The sequence below is a fragment of the Carassius carassius genome, chromosome 32 (genome assembly GCF_963082965.1).
Source record: "Carassius carassius chromosome 32, fCarCar2.1, whole genome shotgun sequence".
NCBI classification, from domain to species: Eukaryota; Metazoa; Chordata; class Actinopteri; order Cypriniformes; family Cyprinidae; genus Carassius; species Carassius carassius.
Genome location: NC_081786.1, coordinates 28,353,131 through 28,376,734, shown reverse-complemented (window position 1 = coordinate 28,376,734; position 23,604 = coordinate 28,353,131). Strand labels below are relative to the sequence as shown.

The window sequence follows — 23,604 nt, the reverse complement described above, 5'->3', positions numbered from 1 at the left end:
TTCTTTCTTCATTAAGTCATACTTACGTAAGGGGAAAAAAATGGTCACACTTTATATTTAGTGGTATAACTCTTATGTACTAACATGAAATATCTACAAGACTATGGATTCACTTCATAACTGCATGTTTTTTCACACTTGTACTGCTAATATACTGTATTTGCTGTAGGGTTGGGTTTTAATAGTAAGGCTAGGGCTATTGTTAGAATTATGAGGGTTTTGTAATACAATTAGGGATGAAGTTAACAGTGCTGAACAAATAAATGCAAATACTTTAAATGTAAACCTTTTCGATTAGGGAGCAGATGGTATTCAATGTGAAGTACTAATAAACTGCCAGTGTGCTAATACTATGCATGCTAATTAATAATGAGTTATAGCAGCTAGTTAACATTGAATATGTGTTCTGTAGTATTACCGTAAATACAGTCAACCAAAATGTGCATAATAAATATATTGCATCAAATGGTTGAGTACATAGTATATAAGCAATATATTGTGACTGAAATTTTGTTTTTTTTTACATGAATTAAATAATTAAATAATTAAATTTTTAATGGCATAATTTTAAGTGAGTGTGTGAGGAACTAAATCACTATCATCTTTCAGTAAATGCCACTCATTAGGACATTTGAGTGCACTAAACACCCTTTCAGTCACAACTCTGAGAAAGATTTGATTGTCAATTAAGTCACTTATTTCAAGAAACATGATTTTTGTTCCTGATATAACCTATGCACCTCAACTCTTGTAGTTTATTTTACATTCTTATAATCAACTTTTCTGTGAGAAATGTAAGAGACGGTCAGTGAAGACACTGAGGCTGTGCTGAAAATGTCTGAACAACAACTTCTATTCTAATGGCGAGACATTGAATTTTGTCACACTGTCATGGACAGTTTTTTAACGAAAACTCAAGATCTTTTCAATTAAACATCGCAAAGGTCTTTAGAGTAGACAGACCAAATATAGTGTTGATGTCATTAAAAGAGGAGTTTGTTAGAGCATAAAACATGCCACTTCCTGTTTGTAGCAGGAGGCACTATGACTATAACTGAATATGTTTTGAGCATATTTAGGCCCTCAAAAAATGCGATTCATTTTGGAGAAGAAGAAACAATTGAGCAATTCCAGTAGGGTCCTCGCACCAACAGTGCTCTGGCCCTAATTAGTTGGGTCTGTGTAGAATTAAGGGACCTTCACGAGTAATGAAAATAAAATGTACTTTTATATTAAAATCTTCAATAAATGACGTATTGTTTCATGTGGCCAGATTGCTGTGTCTTTGATAGATTATTTATATGTTGTATAGGTTAACTTCTAAACTGTTATCTGTGCATGTGATGAAATCATAATATCATCACTAGTACAGTTCTTATTTCACTGTTGACAGAAAATGAGAAAACAATCTGACAGAAGGTTTGTTGTCGATCAATAACTGAACCATATTTTACTGAAATCTGAGAGACGATGCAAGATGCAAGTTAACAAGTTTAATGATAATAATGAGAGTCAGAGTGAAGACACAGGCCGGGGACAAACAATCAGGTGGTGGTGGTGAAGCAGCGACGAGATGGTGATCTGGTGGTGGTGCGGTGAAGACGTGAAGAGAAACCCAGGAACCATGGAACATCCAGACGACACGAGGAACTGATGAAATCCAAATGACACGAAGAACTGATGAAATCCAACAGAGAACTGGGCTTGACGAGACACAAGAACAGGACGCACACCAGGGAACAACTAAGGATGGCTGAAGCGAAACAGTCGTTCCGAAGCTTTGCGAGATCCCGAAGCGCAGATGTGTCGAAACACTGATCCGAAGCGTGATTCGAAACACCCATGTCACGTGACTATGACCAAACGAAGCCTCGAAGTGTTTCACTAATTGTTTCATCAGGTGTGGTCCGCCGAATCAGCGTTTGATTGGAACGGTCGGGAACAGACCACACAATCGCACATCTGTATAAAAGTGAAATAAACGCATTTTGACCTCGTGGGTTTTTGTGAGAGGAGTTTGACTTTGAGATAGCGGATTTTTGGTGATATAGTGACATTTGATTAGTTATAGGCAATTTAGACTTACATTTAAATTTACACAACACATTGACTGACAGGCTAGAGACAGACAGAGTATACATATAGTGACACATTAATAGATACATAGATATAAATATATATAGACAGCTAGATTAATAGATAGATACATATATAGATAGATTACAGATACATATATAAATACATATATTATAGATAGATACATATATAGATAGATTATAGATACATATATAAATACATATATTATAGATAGATACATATATAGATACATAGATTATAGATACATATCTAGATACATAGATCGATTCATATATAGATAGATAGATTTGGATAGATAGATAAAATGGAAGCTCCCCAGAAGAGATGCCGTACATCTGTGGTGTGGGAACATTTCCATTTAGAAACCCCAAATAAAGTGAGATGTGTGTATTGTGATCGGCAGCTAGCCTACTGCAACAATACATCATCCATGATGCGCCATTTGAGGAGCACTCATCCTGCCATTTTGCAGGGTGCAGAGGATGGCATTCCCCCTGTACCTAGGCCTGCTACTGACACTGCTGGGCCATCTAAGCAAGGTATGCATTGTTTGGGATATAATTATAATTGAAATATAATTACAACCTTTTGGGACACTGTTTATAAAGTTTATAAGTTATATAAAGCACTGATTATAAACACTGGAAGGTTTCCAAATAATGAACCAGTAGGCTATACTTTTAATAGATGTGCACTAATTGAAGCTGTATTTTTCCAATGTATTTGTCTGAAAGTATGTTTTGTCTTCTCTTTTAAAAGTCAGACAGAGGGAATTGGATGAGGCTCTTATAAACATGGTGGTGAAGGATCTGCAGCCCTTCACCATCATGGACGATGAGGGATTCAGGGCATTTGTGAACAAGCTTGATCCAAGCTATGTCCTCCCATCCCGGAAGGTGCTTAAAATAATGGTCAGCGAAAAGTACAACAAAGCCAAGGAGAAGACAATGGAGGACCTACAAAAGGCCGAATTTGTTAGCCTTACAGCTGACATGTGGTCCTCCATTAATATGGATGGATATCTTGGTGTGACTTGCCATTACATAACACCAGAGGCAAAAATGGCAACTGTTGTACTGGTTGTAAGGAGGTTTTACCAAACCCACACAGCCCAGCATCTCATGGAGGCTAAAGCCTTGCTAATGGCTGAGTGGGGAATAACCTCCAAAGTTCAGTGCATGGTGACTGACAATGCATCTAACATGATCCTAAGTGCCCAGCTACTCCACCTTCGCCATGTCCCATGTTTTGCTCATGCTTTAAATTTGATTGTGAAAAAGGCACTAGATCAAACCCCAGTCATCAATGAAATACGCCAGAAGGCCAGAAAGATAGTGGGGTTGTTCAGATCCAGCTGCAAAGCAAAGGACAAGCTTGTGGAGATGCAGAGCTTGATGGGAAGACCAACTCTGAAACTGATACAGGAGGTTGACACGAGATGGAACAGCACATTTGACATGCTACAGCGCTTGTATGACCAACGTGAACCAGTTGCTGCTGCACTTTCCAACTTAATTCACAACACAATTACACTCACACAGACACCTCAGTGTGAGACAGCCGATTCATGAACCGTGACAAAATCTTACATAGAATAAATAAAATATTTCCTGTTACTGTAGTTTAAAATTTATAGAGGGAGAGCACTGAGCTAGATATGGAATAACAGCATCATACAATTATCATGAACTAAGGAAATATAGTTTTTAAATCGATTAAAAAAAAGAATTGTCCGATTAATCAATTGGCAAAATAATTGTCAGATTGATTGATTTGCAAACTAGCTTTTAGTTGCATCCCCAGAGAGTGCTGAGAAAGCTGTGGAATAACAACATATTTCACTTATAAAATAAGCAAATATATTTATATAAAATATATATATTTGACAACTTAAGATTTTGATGGAAGAAGTAATTGTCGATTATTTGATTGCCATAAGATTAGTTAGTTGCAGCCCTAGATGGCATATTAATGTCCTCTGCTATTGAGTTAATATTTCCACTCAATAAAACAAGACTCTCGATGTTAACATGGCTCTCGAGCAGCTGAGTTAAACTGGTCTGGAATGGAGACTTAATTGAATCTCCATACGCTCTCACATGTCAAATATTTCACTTCCTGTTTTAATTAGATTTTTAATTAGAATGTTAATTGTCTAATGAGTGTGTGGCAAGATAGCCGGCTAATGGGAGTAAAAAAATCCAGACGTGTTGGTGTAGTAATGTGTCTGGACTGTGTTTAGTCCATACAGATGAGCCTGAGGTCCTCTAAAGCACACACTCACAGAGACACACACACAGAGCACCTTTACGAGGTTTACTATCACCTTGCGAGAGGACGCCAGCAGCCTGTGCTTTATGGCTTGTCACACTTTTACATGCCGCTTGATGGAGGTTTGACCTTCAGACCCAGACGCTCTGTCTGCTTTTGATTCATGAGAAACGCTCTATACTTATCTCTCTCTTTCCCACTCTGTCTGTTCCTCTCATTCTCGTCTGTGCTTCTCTCTCCATTGTTCATTTGCTTTCTCGTCTGTGTTGGTCTGAGTGTGTGATGTGATGTTTTTGTTGCTTACAGTCAGATCTACTGCATTGAAAACGCTCATTGGGCAGCTGGTGCGAGACTTGGACTTCAACCCCAACAAGCAGTATTACCTGGCCAGCTGCGGAGACGACTGTAAAGTCAAGTTCTGGGATGTGCGTCACATCAACGAGCCCGTCAAGTGTCTGGAGGAGCACTCTCACTTGAAAATATAATAAAAACATAAAAAATATTGTGATATATTATTACACTTTAAAATAACTCTTTTGTATGTGAATATATTTTCAAATGTAATGTATTCCTGTGATGTGCAGCTGTATTTTCAGCATCATTACTCCAGTCTTCAGTGTCACATGATCTTCAGAAATCATGCTAATATGATGATTTTCTGCTCAGTTATTATCAGTGCTCAATTATTAACAATGGTCCTTTTTGTTATCAATATTGAAAACAATTATGGCTGTGTAACATTTCTGTAGAAATTGTAATGCATTCTTTTTTCAGGATTCTCGTTTTAAAACATATCTACTTACCCCAAACATTTGAATGGTAGTGTATCACTTTTTCCACAGAAATATTGTGCAGCACAACTGTTTTCAACATTGATAATAATCAGAAATGTTTCTTGAGCAGTAAATCATCATATTATTCAGATTTCTAAAGATCATGTGACACTGAAGACTGGAGGAATGATGCTGAAAATACAGCTGCACATCACAGAAATAAATTACACTTTACAGCATATATTTACATAGAAAACACACTTTTAAATGGTTTTATTTGTATTTTTAATCAAATAAATGCAGCCTTGGAAATCAGAAGAGCCTTAAACATCAACTCTTAACCTCAACTTTTTTGATCTGTAGTATTTTGTTGTTGTTGTTTGTTTGTTTTTTTTTTTATATAAAATTTGTTTTATTACTTATGAAACAGAATTGAATCTGTCAATAATGATACTACCTTGTGTCCTGTCCATTATATGAGTTGTAAATGACACCCAGCAGTAGCTTTATATTAGTTGAAATGCGTGTGTGTTAGATCTCTGTTAATTAGCTGCTAATCCGTCTAATGTGACTTACCTTTGCAGCCACATTTATAATTGTATTTTAGTCAAAGAGAATCGTCTTTTTATGAGGTTTGAGGCTTGTGTTAGCACGATCTTTCACATCTTTCTTGAATCCAGCCTCACTCAAAGCCAGCCTTTCTGTGCTATTTTATCTGTGCGTGTCGGGTTTCAACATGGTCATCTTAAATGTAGAAGACAATATTTTAATTAGTGTGTATATATCTGTGGTCTTACATCTTGCTGATGCTATAGTTGTGTGTTATAGTGCTCCGGCCTCCGGGGTGTGTTAACGTAGCTGGATTTAGCTCACTGCAGATCTATTTCAGTGAAGAAAGAGGAGTGTGTGTGTGATTGTGAGAGAGTTTCTGCTCGTAGGTGTGAGTCACTGGATATAATTGCCTCAGAATCACACACACACGCACGTGCACGCACACGCACCAATCAAGGCATGATAGCATGTCAGCAGGATGCTATCTCTTAAAGATAGAGCCGCCGGATCAATCAGAGCCGTTTTGATCCTATTTAGATAGGAAAGAGCCACAACAACAATGTCCCGTACATGATTCTCATTTCTTGTGTTTGCAGCGACAGGGGTTCGGCTGAGCCTCGGGCTGGGAGGTATTAGGGAATTTTCTGGGATAGGAGACAGATTAGTTAGGGAGAAGTCTTGACTGAGCCAGATTTGACTGCTGACAGCTGAGTTATCCTCCCACAGACCCTGGCTATGAGGGCTGGGATCCTTTTCTGAGCTGTGCCCGGGGCTTAAATAGACGGAGGAAGGAGAAATAAGAGAAATAAGTCTGGGAACGCAGGCGTGTGTGACGCTGTGCTGTGTGTTTCAGGGCGTGGAGTGTGAGGTAAAATCACTCTCACGACCAGCTGCTGCTCACCGGCAGCAGCGACAGCAGCGACAGCAGGGTCATCCTGTCCAACATGGTGTCCATCTCCTCAGAGCCGTTCGGACACCTGGTGGACGACGACGAGTTTAGTGACAATGAGGAGAGCCAGTAGGAAGACAAGTACACCTCCCTTTCTGTCTCTCTCGCCTTCCACACCAGCTTCTTTTATGTCCTCAGATATTCTATATGAATGCAACGAAATACATTTGTTCTCTTCAACTGAATCCCGTTCAGGTCAGTTCAGTCCAGCTAAGTGTTTTTCAGTCCAGTTTGGCTCAGTTAAATTCCACAAAATATATTTGTTCTTTTCAAATGAGTTCAGTACACTTCTATTCATTTCCAGGTCAGTAGAATTTAGTTCAATGTTAACAATAATTATTGCGATATAATTTTCCTCTATAAAGCTATAACAAGAATTTGATAAATGTTCGATATAAAACATGTAAGGAAACAGCGCTACACCAGACGGAGCGGTTATCCGCTCGGCTCAAAGTTCAAACAGCAGCGCAGCGCGATCTTCACTTGAGCAGAAAGCTGAAAGTCTCGGTCATGTAACACGAAACAACACTGTGAGATCTGGTGTAAGGCGAACTCAATTCAGCCAAGAACACAAATGACTTGTGATGTAAACTAGTTTAAAGAAATAGCACTGACAAACAGAAGAAACACTGTGTGCAACGATACAGTCAGAAGGCTTGTCAGTCTATAAATACCATGGATTTATTGTAGTAACACTAACTGTACCATAGTGTGTGCTTTTAACTGTGGTTATCATGGTCTAAATGTATGCTACTATGGAAGACCAGTAGTTAATTTTACTAAAACTCAAGCAGTTAGAATAATCAAATAATTAAAGTTGTTACAATTTTTTACAAATGTTACTGTTTTTAATAATGAACATTAATTTACATCTGAAACCTAACTCAAGCTACTGTCAAGTATGTATTTCTAAGGGAGTCAGGCAACACAAATCATGATTTAAAAAATTATCCCTCATTAGAGGGTTCAGAAGCTAAGAAAGAATTTCTATAAATTCATCTATTTAATATTTCTATTTATTTTGGTAAGGGAAAATTACTGCAAAAGTGTAAAGAATTCAATAATTTGAAGTGTTTATCATGTTCTGACCATGACAAGTAGTTTAAAATCACAATAATTAAAACAAATATGGGTCTTTAAATTTGAAAGAAATAGAGATTGGAATTTATCATGACAATTATCAATATCGATGATATAAAAAAGTTTTATCAAGATAATTTTTTGGCCATATCGCCTAGCCCTAGTTTAAGTCAGTTAAGTCTAGTGTCACGGAGTGACTTTGTAAGGGCGGAACTAAAGGGACGGAGATTGGTTATGCCCGGACCATAATCCTCAAACACCGGTTACTTCCGGGAACTCCGGGGAAGGAAATCAGGGTTTCATTGCTCACAGGTGGATAGATGAACGGGGTGATCGTGGATTGGGCAGTGTGAAGAGAAGGAGGAGTATAAAGAGGGCCTCAGAAACTACAGAGGAGGGAGTTGTTTATTCCAGCTGATACGGCGAGTGAGTTGGAGTGTTTGGGCAAGGGCAGCGGAAAGAAGGCGGAGGAATATTGTTGGCTGGGCGAAGACGGAGACAAGGGTTTGGCAGAAACACAAACCGGGCTGAGTATATTGGGATGTCTATCTAACTGTGAAATGCTCTATGGACATGTGTAACGAATTCTGAGTGGTTGAGAACAGGAAGACTCACCGGAAATATCGCTGAAGGAGGCCCTTTTTGGACAGGTCACGTGGCAGCAGGAGAAATATCCAGGAGCTGGAAAGAGGGAAAAGAGACCTCCTGTTAGTAACGGTGTGAGTACTCCAAACCATCGTACAGCAGCATAATTATCTGGAGTGAACTATCTGTGATCCTTTTTGTGAGTTTTTGGCATAGTAAGTGAGCGGCCCCACCGTGGAGGAGGATTGTGGGTGAGCCGGGACCAGGAGCGAGAGAAGACGTTGGGGTGTTGTGGTGGCGACGTTTAAATCTGAATATTCTTTGCATCAGTGTTCTCACGATTCCAGGATGAGTCTTTGGTCAGACGGAGGGGGTTTGACCCTAAATTCACCAAGAGTGTGTGGAGTGCAGTGGGAGAGCCTTTGTCCTTTTGCGGTGAGTGTATACACTAGAAAATTGCAGTGTTGTGCTGTATTTGTGTTGTCAAAAACCACCTTTCAGGCCCGACGAAATCCTGTGGAGGAAGTGAGTACTGATGCGGGCGAAGACTAGTGATGGCAAAATCGAGGCCTCGTGAACCAATGAAACAGTTGAACCAAATGTGCCATATTGTTTCCAGGCTTCGACTCAATCCGACACCCGTCTCAACGGTGACACCTAGTGGTCACTTGCAGGTGTTGATCTGAAACAACCTTGACGAGCCATTAAAAAAATGTGTTGTTTTTTTATTATTATAATGTTCTAATATGTGAAGCTTGTAACCTATAGGCTCCTCACTGTGCATAATGTTATTTTGGTCATGAAAAATGAATATTAATAAAAGAAATCAAGCCACAATGTCTCACTTTTTTAGAAATTTTTATTCAAAAATATTAATTGATCTGCGGTGGAAGGACTTAGCCTACTACTTTTTTTTACAGATAATTTCTCCAGCCTTTGAAAAAATCCTCTCACAAGGGACACTTGTTGCTGGCATACAAAGATATTTTTTTGCAAGGACCTACAAATGAGGAAAGATTACTGCTCTCTCTTTCCAGTAAGTTAGTGGATCATGAGTTCTGGGCAAATACGCATTGTTGATGTATTTTTTTCACTTCCACTGTGGCATCAGCTGTAGCATTGTGTATCATCTTGGTTTGATGGATGCGAGTATCAAAAAGTTCCCATAAACTGTCCTGTGTTTCTACTGGTGGTGATGATGATGGGTGTGATGTTGACATTTCTGGGTCTGAATAAAAATGAAAACAGCAATTAGTAACAAATCCTAAACTGACGGCATATATGAAGGATATATTATATTACATGATTCAGATTACATAACATAACACAGACTGAAACTGCTCACCAGGATGTTTGAACGCATCAGTGAAGCACACTCCAGTGTGATATGCTTTTCAGCTTCCTGGGCTTTGGCAGCATTTCCAAATGCCACATTTTTGAACCTTGGGTCCAGCAGTGTAGCCAGTGCCAAGGCTCTAAAACTCCCATAACCTCCACATCTGGAGTGCAGACCTTCTTGCAGATGTGAGCCTATGAGCCAAAACAGGAGAAACACATATTTATAATAATGACAATAATATGACAGTTATGGCCAATCACATGGGTAGTATGGTCATTGTGGCCTACCTAATTGAACAGTTGATTCCTGCGTTGCATTTCCTTTTTTCTGTGCAAGCTTGTGCTGCAACATCCTGTACAGTGGTATAAGCTTTGAAGCAGACACTCTCTTTTCCTCTGACATCTCTGTTGTTGCGAGTTTGATTGGTTGCAGTATTGACAATGATTGTTCAATAATGTCATAATCAATGCTTGTCAGGGGAGCAGTATCATTGTTTAAGTTGGAAAGTGCAGCAGCAACTGGTTCACGTTGGTCATACAAGCGCTGTAGCATGTCAAATGTGCTGTTCCATCTCGTGTCAACCTCCTGTATCAGTTTCAGAGTTGGTCTTCCCATCAAGCTCTGCATCTCCACAAGCTTGTCCTTTGCTTTGCAGCTGGATCTGAACAACCCCACTATCTTTCTGGCGTATTTCATTGATGACTGGGGTTTGATCTAGTGCCTTTTTCACAATCAAATTTAAAGTATGAGCAAAACATGGGACATTGCGAAGGTGGAGTAGCTGGGCACTTAGGATCATGTTAGATGCATTGTCAGTCACCATGCACTGAACTTTGGAGGTTATTCCCCACTCAGCCATTAGCAAGGCTTTAGCCTCCATGAGATGCTGGGCTGTGTGGGTTTGGTAAAACCTCCTTACAACCAGTACAACAGTTGCCATTTTTGCCTCTGGTGTTATGTAATGGCAAGTCACACCAAGATATCCATCCATATTAATGGAGGACCACATGTCAGCTGTAAGGCTAACAAATTCGGCCTTTTGTAGGTCCTCCATTGTCTTCTCCTTGGCTTTGTTGTACTTTTCGCTGACCATTATTTTAAGCACCTTCCGGGATGGGAGGACATAGCTTGGATCAAGCTTGTTCACAAATGCCCTGAATCCCTCATCGTCCACGATGGTGAAGGGCTGCAGATCCTTCACCACCATGTTTATAAGAGCCTCATCCAATTCCCTCTGTCTGACTTTTAAAAGAGAAGACAAAACATACTTTCAGACAAATACATTGGAAAAATACAGCTTCAATTAGTGCACATCTATTAAAAGTATAGCCTACTGGTTCATTATTTGGAAACCTTCCAGTGTTTATAATCAGTGCTTTATATAACTTATAAACTTTATAAACAGTGTCCCAAAAGGTTGTAATTATATTTCAATTATAATTATATCCCAAACAATGCATACCTTGCTTAGATGGCCCAGCAGTGTCAGTAGCAGGCCTAGGTACAGGGGGAATGCCATCCTCTGCACCCTGCAAAATGGCAGGATGAGTGCTCCTCAAATGGCGCATCATGGATGATGTATTGTTGCAGTAGGCTAGCTGCCGATCACAATACACACATCTCACTTTATTTGGGGTTTCTAAATGGAAATGTTCCCACACCACAGATGTACGGCATCTCTTCTGGGGAGCTTCCATTTTATCTATCTATCCAAATCTATCTATCTATATATGAATCGATCTATGTATCTAGATATGTATCTATAATCTATGTATCTATATATGTATCTATCTATAATATATGTATTTATATATGTATCTATAATCTATCTATATATGTATCTATCTATAATATATGTATTTATATATGTATCTGTAATCTATCTATATATGTATCTATCTATTAATCCAGCTGTCTATATATATTTATATCTATGTATCTATTAATGTGTCACTATATGTATACTCTGTCTGTCTCTAGCCTCTCAGTCAATGTGTTGTGTAAATTTAAATGTAAGTCTAAATTGCCTATAACTAATCAAATGTCACTATATCACCAAAAATCCGCTATCTCAAAGTCAAACTCCTCTCACAAAAACCCACGAGGTCAAAATGCGTTTATTTCACTTTTATACAGATGTGCGATTGTGTGGTCTGTTCCCGACCGTTCCAATCAAATGCTGATTCGGCGGACCACACCTGATGAAACAATTAGTGAAACACTTCGAGGCTTCGTTTGGTCATAGTCACGTGACATGGGTGTTTCGAATCACGCTTCGGATCAGTGTTTCGACACATCTGCGCTTCGGGATCTCGCAAAGCTTCGGAACGACTGTTTCGCTTCAGCCATCCTTAGCGAAGACAAACATCTCTAATTATATGCGTCAATGACATCCTGACCCTTCTACCCCACGTAACGGAGGTGGGAAACAAATTTAAGTAAGGACAGTGTGGATATAGTGGGAAGTATTAATGGTGAGGAGTTGGCTGCTGGAGGAGGAAATCAGCTGTGCGTGTATTATTACCTGCTGTGGCGTTCTTCAAAGGTTCGCCCCTGTCTAGAAGACTCACCCTGTTGGTTGGCAGAAAGGAGAGGGAAGCGTCCGACCCACCCAGTGTAGCACACCCTGGGTGAAACAACTTACCTGTGTGTGACATCAGCGGAGGCCGTATTCGGCCCAACGCAGCAGCTTTCGACCCGCATCTCTATCAGCAGTTGGTAAACCTCAGAAAAGGAACGCCTGACGTCTATTTCCCCAAAAGGTGTGAGTAACATCCCTTTCTGCTTCCCTGTATATTCACCGTAAGCTATTGCCCAAAGCTAAAGCAAGCATATTGTGTTGTACACTCGCCTGAATGCCCAGAGTGAAGTCCCAGCTACCTTTGGTGTACTTGCCTTATGCCCAAAGCTAAAGCCAGCATATTGTGTTGTACGTCCGCCTGTATGCCCAAGTGAAGCCTCGGTTGTCTTTTCTACAGACTTACCTGTGCCCCGAGCGAAGAGCCAGTGGCCCTCTGTCCACCGTCCATGTCCAGTCCTGTCATACTTACTTGTATGTTCTTGTGTAGATCTAGCAGGTCCCTTTGAAGTGTCGACCCGTTACCCAGGATACAGAAACCGCGAACACCTCCCGTACACTTACCAGCACGGTTTCAGTCGGGTCCCGACAGCCATTGTGCAGCTCCCCCAGCATCTGGACGACCGGGAGTCCAACCCGCTGGGCCGCCTTGGAGTTCGCCACGAGAAGCAGCAGGTACCCATCGTGCATTCAAACTCTAAATACTTACCACTTGTATCTGATACGTCCAGGAAAAGGAGAGGGCCCTGGGCAGCTGTCCTGCAAGCTAGAACAAAGGGGCATTTGTGAATAAGCTGATTGTCACATAGCCACATAGCCAGAAGGAAAGAGGAGTGAAGGACTTACTGGAGATCTCCCGTGACGGAGTCTAAGAGACTCGAGACTGATACTCCCCCAATTGGAGAGTTGGATTTTAGCCTCCCTCCCTCCCTTCCCTATACCTTTTTTTTAGTAATTTAATAAAGCTGTTTTAATACTTACTTACCGTCTCTCGTGTGTCTGGTCATTGGGGTGTTCTTGGGACCTCCTCGAGGCGGAAACTAGGGAGGGGCGTGACTCACGACATCTGTGGTCCGCTCTGACCTGTGACACTAGCTCAGTCTTTTTCAGTCCAGTTTGATTAAGTGTGATTCTAGGATTGTATTCAATGTAATTCATTACAATTCTGTTTGTTTCAATTCAGCTAAGTGCAATTTAAGTTAGTTGAGTTCATTTTCACTTGAGTTCAGTACCGTTCCATTAAATTCTAATTTTAAACCAGTTCAATATAAATTAGATTAATATAAATTAGAATTAGGTTTTTCAGTTCACTTTGATCCAGTTCAATTATAAGAAATACATTTGTTATTTTCAACTGAGTTCAAAGCAGTTCTATACTTTTCTATTCAATTGAGTCAAGTTCAGTCTAACTCAGTATTGTTCAGTTTGACTCAAAATATATTTATTTTCAGTTATATTCTATTAATTTCAATCCAGTTCAGCATAGTTCAGATCAATTTAGTCTAGCCCAGTATTGTTCTTTTTAATTAAGTTTAGTATAATTCTGTTAATTTCAGTCCAGTTCAGTACAACTGTAATGGCAATGAGGGTGAGATAGCAATTGCAAGTAACAATAGTAGATTTATTGAGGCACACAAGTGTGCAATGGCAACAGCAGGGACAAACGGAGTGTAGGGAGATGATGTCACAGGTGTCCAGGAAGTGGCGATGAGGTGAGGCAGCAGGAGAGCGTGACGCAGGAACTGAGATGAGCGATGGGGAGTGGATGGGTTTCCAGAGGTGTGAAAATCCAGCGAGGAGATGAAACTGGGAGAAACAGGAACGAGAAACCAGGCATACAACAGGGAGCTTCAAACAACGATCTGACAAACACAAGACAAAAGACAGGGCAATAAGTAGGGAGCAGGTAATGAGTGGCAGCTGTGGCTGATGAACAATTAATGGAGACGCCCACATGAAACGATCAGTGCTGACGAGAGACACACTAAACTCTACACACATTGTGCTAAGCAGAGTTGATGGTTTAACCAACCGTGACAGTATCCTCCCCTCTAGGAACACCTCCTGGCGTTCCCTGACGACCTTACCTGTCAATTGTAATCATCAAAAAGGGAGTGATCCAGTATGCCCCTAGCAGGTACCCAACGGACCGTAACCTTCCCAGTCCACCAAGTACTGGAATCCTTGTCCCCTCCGTCTCGAGTCCAGAATGTGTTTAACCGAATAGGTGGGTTCCCCATCTACGCACTCAAATGGGGAGCGGCCCATGGATGACACTGATAGCAAGTTATGTGTGTACTCAACCATAGAGGGTTGTTGGCTCGAGGATGAAGGATTCTTGGAGACCAAACATCGCAATATTCTCTTCAAATCTTCAATAATTAATAAAATTATTGCCAAAATTTGGACAAAAATTGGATACCCCTGTCAGAGGCCACGTCCATCGGGAGGCCATGTAACCGAAAGACATGATCAATTACAGTAACCGCTGTCTCCTTGGCTGGCGGTAATTTGGGCAAGGGAATGAAATGTGACGCCGTCGAGAATCGATCCACTATGGTCAAAACAACTGTCATACCATTAGAGGGCGGGAGGACGGTAACAAAATCTAGAGTGATGTGGGACCAGGGTCAAGAAGGGACAGACAGCGGTTGAAGTAAGCCACGTGGAGGTCGGTTAGACGTCTTACAACTGGCACAAACTGAGCAGGCCAAAACAAAATCGTGAATGTCGCGAGCCATAAGTGGCCACCAGAATCGTTGCTTTACTAAGCACTTAGTACGGCTTATTCCTGGATGACAAGCGACATTGAAGTGTATGACTGTATGACACTGTATGACGTCAGACCACACCCCTCCGGAACGAACAACCGATTTGGTGGGCACCCAGGCGGAGGTGGTACCCCTTCTAAGCCCAACTTGACCTTCGACTCGCCCTCCCATATGAGTGATGAAATAACTACTTTCTCAGATAAAATACACTCGGGAGTCACCGGGCGTTCGGATGGATTAAGAATTTGTGACAAAGAATCATGTTTGATGTTCTTGGAACCTGGGTGGTACGATAGAGAAAAGTCAAAACGACCCCAAAAAAAGTGCCCACCGAGCCTGCCTGGAGTTGAGTCATTTGGCAGTTCTAATATTTTCTAAATTCTTATGGTCTGTCCAGACATTGAAAGGTACCCCCGACCCTCCCAACCAATGATTCCACTCCTCCAATGCTAACTTAATGGCTAACAATTCTCTGTTGAAACGCACAAGCGTGCATCTTGTCATCTGAGGCAGCGCGTTGGGAAAGCACTGCACCTACAGTGTCTTGGTTGTGTTCCCTGGGTATCCACTAGGTGTCCTCAGTTCCCACGGTGTCTATCATATTATCACTTCCTGTTCCCTTATTCGGTCACCTTCCTCCTTGTTCTAGTTAATTGATTGTTCCCCACCTGTCTCCTGTTTCCCCATTATCCTTCTGTGTATTTATACCTGGTCTGTCTGAGTCTTTGTCACGGAGTCCTTGTCGTATGAATGATACCTCCCAGAGTCTGCTCTTCCCGTGTGTTCTTGTTTTGTTTTTATGTGTTTGGATTTTCTGGTTTTGACCCTGCCTGGACTGTTTATGCCTTTTGGATTACCCTCAATAAACCTTTACCTGCATTAGGATCTTTTCTGTGCTTCTTGTATCACCGTACGTGACACCTACTCCCACCTCTGACGCGTCGACCGCCACCATGAACTGACGTGTGGGATCAGGGGCGACTAAGATGGGAGCCGAAACAAAGGGACTCTTGAGGTTGGTAAATAGAGCTTCGGCTGTATCGGACCACCTGAACGTTGTTCTGGGGGAGGTCAAAGCGGTCAGAGGTGAGACTAGTTGGCTGAAATTGTGAATAAAACAAAAAAATAAAAATAAGAGAAACCCAGAAACTGCTGTAGGGCATTACGGGAATCTGGACTTGGCCAATCTATCATAGCCTTAACCTTGTAAGGATCCATACGATCCAGACGAGATGATGTAACCTAGGAAGAAAACAGACTGTGCATGGAAAACGCATTTCTCCTCCTTGACAAAAAGCCCATTCTCTAGCAACCTCTGGAGCACTTGTCTGATGTGTTGCACGTGTTCCTGGAGAGATGAAGAAAAAAATCTATATGTCATCCAGGTAAACATACAGTACAGACCAAAAGTTTTGAGTTTTCTTTATTCTCATGACTATGAAAATTGTGGGGTCACACTGAAGGCATCAAGGGCTTTTTGACCAAGAAGGAGAGTGATGGGGTGCTGCGCCAGATGACCTGGCCTCCACAGTCACCGGACCTGAACCCAATCGAGATGGTTTAGGGGCGAGCTAGACCGCAGACAGAAGGCAAAAGGGCCAACAAGTGCTAAGCATCTCTCGGGGAACTCCTTCAAGACTGTTGGAAGGCCATTTCAGGTGACTACCTCTTGAAGGTCATCAAGAGAATGCCAAGAGTGTGCAAAGCAGTAATCACAGCAAAAGGTGGCTACTTTGAAGAACCTAGAATATGACATATTTTCAGTTGTTTCAGTTAAGGTGTGCGTGTTGTTGGCCCATCTCAGTCTCACCGGAAGGAGAGTGGATGATGAGGACTTTCCGGCGGAGATCCCACATGATAGTAGCCCCAAGTTTACTACCGGGCTTGCTCCTCTTACCGGGCAAGAGAGTAGAAAATGTCCAGAGCCACCGCAATACAGGCAGAGTCCACGGGACCTCCACCTCTCTCTCTTCTCCCGGGTCAGCCGACCTCTACCCACCTGCATGGGCTCGTGATCGAGGAAGGGGCCAGCTGTGTTCTCTCTGCTCAGGTTGCCAATCTCAGGGTTGCTGGGGAAACGTGTAGAACGGGCGTGCAGTCCCAGTCATTCAATGCGAGCATCCACTCGAAGCGCCAAGTCAATACCCCCGTTGAGACTAGATGGCAACTCAAGCAGGTAGATCTCCTTATGAATACGGTCAACCAGCTCAAGGAGGAAAATATCCCACTCTGCTTCCTCGTTCCACTTGCTTTCGGCCGACAATGTGCGAAACTCAATGGAGTAGTCCACAACGGAAAGGTCTCCATGTTTGAGATCCGCGTGTCTTCTGGCAGCTTCCTTGCCGGCTACTGCTCTATTGAAAACCCTCTTCATTTTGGCTGCGAGGGTGTGGAACGAGGAGCAGCATGGGTCTCGGTTCTCCCACACTGCCATTCCCCACAAGGCTGCCTTCCCGGAGAGCAAGGTGAGAACAAACCCAACCTTAGACTCTTCCATCTCGAAGGTGCGAGGCTGCAATGAGAAATGCATGGAACATCTGGTAAGGAATGCTCTACAGAAATTCGGCTCACCGGAGTAACTCTCAGGAACTGGTAGACAGGGCTCCGGTCAATAGCTGGTCTCAGGGATAGCTCGGGGAACAGACGGTGTGGGCGGGCGCAGCGGGAGTGGTTAGCTGTTGGATCTGCTGGGTAAGCTTGGACACCTGCGTCACCAGCGCTTGAACTGCGCATCCAATGTTAACAATGCTCTCCTGCTGTTGATCCATACGGGTGACACTGTGGTGGATGAATTCAGAGAGTGAGGTTGAATTTGCTGCTTCCATGGTTGGTCAGATCGTTCTGTAATGGCAATGAGGGTGAGGAAGCAATTGCAAGTAACAATAGTAGATTTATTGATTCAATTCAATTCAAGTTTATTTGTATAGCGCTTTTTACAATACAAATCGTTACAAAGCAACTTTACAGAAAATTATGTTTCTACAATATTTAGTAATAGCTAGTAGTTTGTGCACGTTTGACAGGATTTTAGAAAAAAAAAATAAAAAATACAAGACGTAGTCAGCTAGACGATGAACTATCAATATTATTAATTAATAGTTATTATTTGATGCAGTCACACATGTAGCAACAATTGTTAGTTTTGTTTGTTGATTCAGGGTTAGCATCATCTGAGGTCCTCTGAGGGTCAGCATCATTTCTTCTCAGGTGTTCTGGATCCAGACTGGAGCTTGTGTAAATCCTAGTTACCACGGGATGTAAATCCCGTGGCAAAACATAGAAACAAATAGAGACATCATTAGCATAGCTGCTGTTCCAACAAAGTAAAATTAGTTTTAACCCAAGCTAATGAATAAAAATGCACATTTGATCAGATGCAACTACACTCACAATTTAAAAGATACATTATTCGTATGCTTGGCGAAAGAGATGTGTTTTTAATCTAGATTTAAACAGAGAGAGTGTGTCTGAACCCCGAACATTATCAGGAAGGCTATTCCAGAGTTTGGGAGCCAAATGTGAGAAAGCTCTACCTCCTTTAGTGGACTTTGCCATCCTAGGAACTACCAAAAGTCCAGCGTTTTGTGACCTTAGGGTGCGTGATGGGTTGTAGCGTGGTAGAAGGCTAGTTAGGTACGCAGGAGCTAAACCATTTAGGGCCTTATAGGTAAGTAATGATAATTTGTAACTGATACAGAACTTAATAGGTAGCCAGTGCAGAGACTGTAAAATTGGGGTAATATGATCATATTTTCTTGACCTCGTAAGGACTCTAGCTGCTGCATTTTGGACTACCTGTAGCTTGTTTATTGAAGAAGCAGGACAACCACCTAGAAGTGCATTACAATAGTCCAGTCTAGAGGTCATGAATGCATGAACTAGCTTTTCTGCATCAGAAACAGATAACATGTTTCGTAGCTTGGCAATGTTTCTAAGATGGAAGAATGCAGTTTTTGTAACATTGGAAATATGCTTTTCAAAAGAAAAATTGCCGTCTAATATAACACCCAGATTTCTGACTGTAGAGGAAGTAAAGGTACATCCGTCTAGTTGCAGATTGTAATCTACAAGATTCTGTGTAGTGTTTTTTGGTCCAATAATTAATATCTCTGTCTTATCCGAATTTAATTGGAGAAAATTATTTGTCATCCAATCTTTTACATTTTTAACACACTCTGTTAGCTTAGATAATTGGGAAGTTTCATCTGGTCTCGTTGAGATATATAGCTGAGTATCATCAGCATGACAGTGGAAGCTAATTCCGTATTTTCTAATAATATTACCAAGGGGCAACATGTATATTGAAAATAGAAGGGGACCTAGGACGGATCCTTGTGGCACTCCATATTTTACTGATGATAAATGAGATGAAACCCCATTTAAGTAAACAAAATGGTAGCGATCGGACAGGTAGGATCTAAACCATCTTAGAGCCTGCCCTTGAATACCTGTATAGTTTTGTAATCGATCTATCAGTATGTCATGATCTATGGTGTCGAACGCAGCACAGCCTTGATCTGACGCAAGGAGCAGGTCAATTGTAATTTTAACAAGTGCAGTTTCTGTGCTATGAGGCACACAAGTGTACAGTGGTAACAGCAGGGACAAACGGAGTGTAGAGAGATGATGTCACAGGTGTCCAGGAAGAGGCGATGAGGTGAGGCAGCAGGAGAGCATGACGCAGGAACTGAGATGAGCAATCTGATGTGAGTGTATGGGGTTCCAGAGGTGTGAAGATCCAACGAGGAGATGAAACAGGGAGAAACAGGAACGAGAAACCAGGCACACAACAGGGAGCTTCAAACAACGGTCTGACAAACACAAGATGAAAGACAGGGCAATAAGTAGGGAGCAGGTAATGAGTGGCAGCTGTGGTTCATGAACAATTAACGGAGACGCCCACATGAAACGATCCGTGCTGACGAGAGACACACAAAACTCCACTCACATAGTGCTAAGCAGAGATGACGGTTTAACCAACCGTGACAACAATTAGGCCAGGTCAGTTTAGCTAAAAAAAAAAGTGTTTAGTGTTTTTAGTGTTTTTTTCAGTTCAGTTTGATTCAGTTAAATTCCACAAAATTTATTTTATTTTCAATTGATCTCAGTGCAATTCTCTTTCATTTCAATCCAGTTCAGTACAATTTACTGCAGGTCATTTATTTTTCATTTGAGCTCAGATACCGTTCTATTAAATTCTTATAATGTCAATCCAGTTCAGAATAGTTTAGTTCAGTTTATTCAAGCTCTGTTAAATCACACATAAAGAATGCATATATTTTAGTTTAGTTCAAAACATTTCTATTAATTTCTATTAATATCAGTCCAGTTAAGTACAGTTTAGTTCCTGGTCAGTTCAGTTCAATCTAGCATTTTTTGCTCCAGTTTGATTCAGTTACATTTCAAAAAACACATTTGTTACTTTCAGTTGAGTTCAGCACTATTCAATTCTATTTATTTTAGTCTAGTTCAGTATAGTTTAGATCAGATCAGTTCAGTTCAACCAACTGCAGCTCAGTGTTTTTCAGTCCAGTTTGATGCAGCTTTGATTCAACAAAATACATTTGCTCTTATTTCAATTGTGTTCGGTACAATTCAGTGCAATTTCAGTTCAGTCAGATAAAAATAAAAACATGTTTAAAATATATTACATTTCATGGAATTTAATGCAATTCAGTACATGTCAGCTCAGTTGAGTTTTGATTCAACTGCATTCGGTTTATGTGTCACAGACTACAAGTACAGTTATATATTACTAGCATCACTTACTCTGCTCATGTATGTTGTTTGAAGGGAGAAAGAGCTCCTGCAGGACAGCATCATTGCCAGTTATGAGGAGCACGAGGACAGCGTGTATGCAGTGGAGTGGTCTGCTGCAGACCCTTGGCTGTTCGCCTCCCTCAGCTATGATGGTCGGCTGGTGATTAATAGTCCCTCGAGCCCTCAAGTACCGCATCCTACTGTAGAGCAGGTGGGCAACTGAATGATGGAAAACAGGGACACCAATTATACTATTCAATAATGAGTTATGTGTAAAAACAGTTGGTCCCTTTCTTTTCCCAGTATGAACTCACATTCCCAGCTTCTGCAGACGTGGATGAGTGAAACCCTGCTTTGACTTCATATGGGACTGTTTGAGTAAACTCTGTCGCATCAGACGTCTGCAGCAGCTGAGCTGTTACTCATCACTGTATTAGTGTGGTGATTTCCCAACACCTGATGATTTATTGAGCTGGTCTGCCGTTCATCAGCACCCGCATTAGTTTATATGAATGCAGATATCAGTGTTATGTTTGGTGCTGTGGGAAATCAGAACCCTGAAGATTAATTATGATTATGGGTCTTATCACAAAAGCAGTGCTCTGTGGAGCTGTCAGAGAAAGCCTAATTACCCCTGTATGTTTCCCATGAAACAGCTTTAATTAAAGAGCAAGATTTGATGTCCTTCTCTCCTTCTCTGGCTCTCCTCTCCTCCGTCTGTAATTGCGAGACGAGTGTTCGTTAAAGAACCTCCAGTGACAGTCTGTTTTAATTGCAGCTTGACTCTCCACATCTCGGGCTGCCAAAGGACGGCCGCGGTCCCATCCGTCAATACCAGGGCCAGTCTCTGAATGCATAATGTCAGTGCTCACTGTCTCGAGTGGCGGATTCTTTACATACGCCGTCTGTTGTCAGTGATGCGGGGAGGTTAAATGCGTTTGGAGTTTAGGGATTTAACCCTCCGTGGTCTGTCACAAGTCCTGCTGCCCCTGCTCTTCTGTGGACATGTACATGGAGAGATATGACTGTGTCTCCACAAAGTGTCTTCATGAAAGGTGGTATAAACTTATGAAAGTTCCTGTTTAGAAGTTTAGAAATCCTAATAGATTACTCGCTCTTGTTGTAAAATCCCATGCATTACAACATTCAGAAAAATGAACATCTCTCAACACAGACCCACTAAGAGCTCTGAGATCATTCAGTGATGACATACTGTAAAGTACGCATCTGCATTTCTAAATTGAAGATGTTCCAATTTATCTTTGGCGGTATGGTTCCTTATGGGGGTTCTTGCTCCCAGAATAACTGAACATACAAGAGCTTTAACATTAACCCCCCAGAACCATGAATTTAGAAATACATAACAATTAATACTTTTAATAAAGTCTTTAAAGCAAACAGTGATAATAATCATGTGGATGTGGCAGAGGGACGTCTATCCTGTAGCCTGGTTATGAAGATGAGTGTCTCTCAGCAGTGAGGTCCATGCCAGCTAAGATTTTGCAAGCCTCAGTGATCTGAAACAGAGAAGATGACAACCAGAAGGTGCACAGTAATATTCTCATACTTATAATGGGGAGGGAGGGAGGGTTGTGAGCCGTTTAGCATACTTACCGAGCAGTAGGGCCACGTATATATGTCCCGTGTCTAATAGGAGAGCGGTGGTGATTGGAGCGATTTAACAGCTGACCACATCAGCTGGTCACGGCCTTGCCTCCGTGGCCTGACTGAACTAACGCTGCGCTCGATTTCAATGCAAATGTGTCATATTACACATTCATCTGATCTGATATCGGATCTTATAGCTGTATGAGAGAAAAAATATATTATTATTATTATTATTATTATTATTATTATTACTACTACTTTTAAGTGGTCTTTGACCACTTTGAAGTAAAGTAGCATCAGAAAAATTCAACACAATTGTTCATTCTTCAGTCCCTTGCAGAAATGAGACTTATAACACATTATAACTGAGAAATATAATCCATTGTAAAAGTGGTTGCAATGTGTTCATTGTGTTATAAATCATCATACTCTTAAAAGCTATAACCACAAATAAGTAAATATTATAATATATTAAAACTGTTCTTATAAATATTCATGAAATGATACAATATGATAGGTTTATGAAGGGATATGAAGGTTTTTTTTATAATGCATTATGCATTTGTTATAAGGCCTTAAGAATACCCTTATAATGTATTATAAATACAGGCTTCATAGAAAGTGTTACCAAAAATGGCCATATGCAAATAAATACATATAAAGGGTCATAAACAAAGACAAAACAATCAGGATAACACACTACACAACAATAATGTGATGATCATTAACTTATTAACAGAAAATATTAAAACAAAACTCCCTAATGAATATTATGGCTGAAAAATATGAAAATAAACAAAATTATTTCAAATATAATCATATGTGATGTTTTTCACCATTTTAATTAATAAATCTGAATTTCATGTGTAAAATTACATATAAGGTGATGTTACACCATTTAAAGATGTTCACAGTATATAGTAAGGTAACTTACAGTAACCCAGTTAAACATTACAAAAAAAAAAAACTGAAGTTATGACTGTAAGTCAATGATTTTGTTTTGTTTTTTATTTCAGTTAATTTTTCAAAAGACACTGAAGTGAGAGTCCATCAGAAAAATACTCACCCTCATGTCATTGCAAATATACAGTATATGACTTTCTTTCTTCAGATGAACACAAATAAAGGTTGAAAATAATAATAATAATAATAATCCATCTCAGTGACTCAAATGTTGATGCTGTAAAAAGCACTTTCAGCCATTATGACAATAATCCATGTGACCCCACTGCATGAATCAG

At 40.8% G+C, this 23,604-nt stretch overlaps 1 pseudogene; it reads left to right on the top strand.

Annotated features, from left to right (window-relative positions):
* Positions 1–1,505: 1,505 nt before the first annotated feature.
* LOC132113401 (EARP-interacting protein homolog) lies at positions 1,506–20,961 on the top strand (annotated as a pseudogene).
* Positions 20,962–23,604: the final 2,643 nt, after the last annotated feature.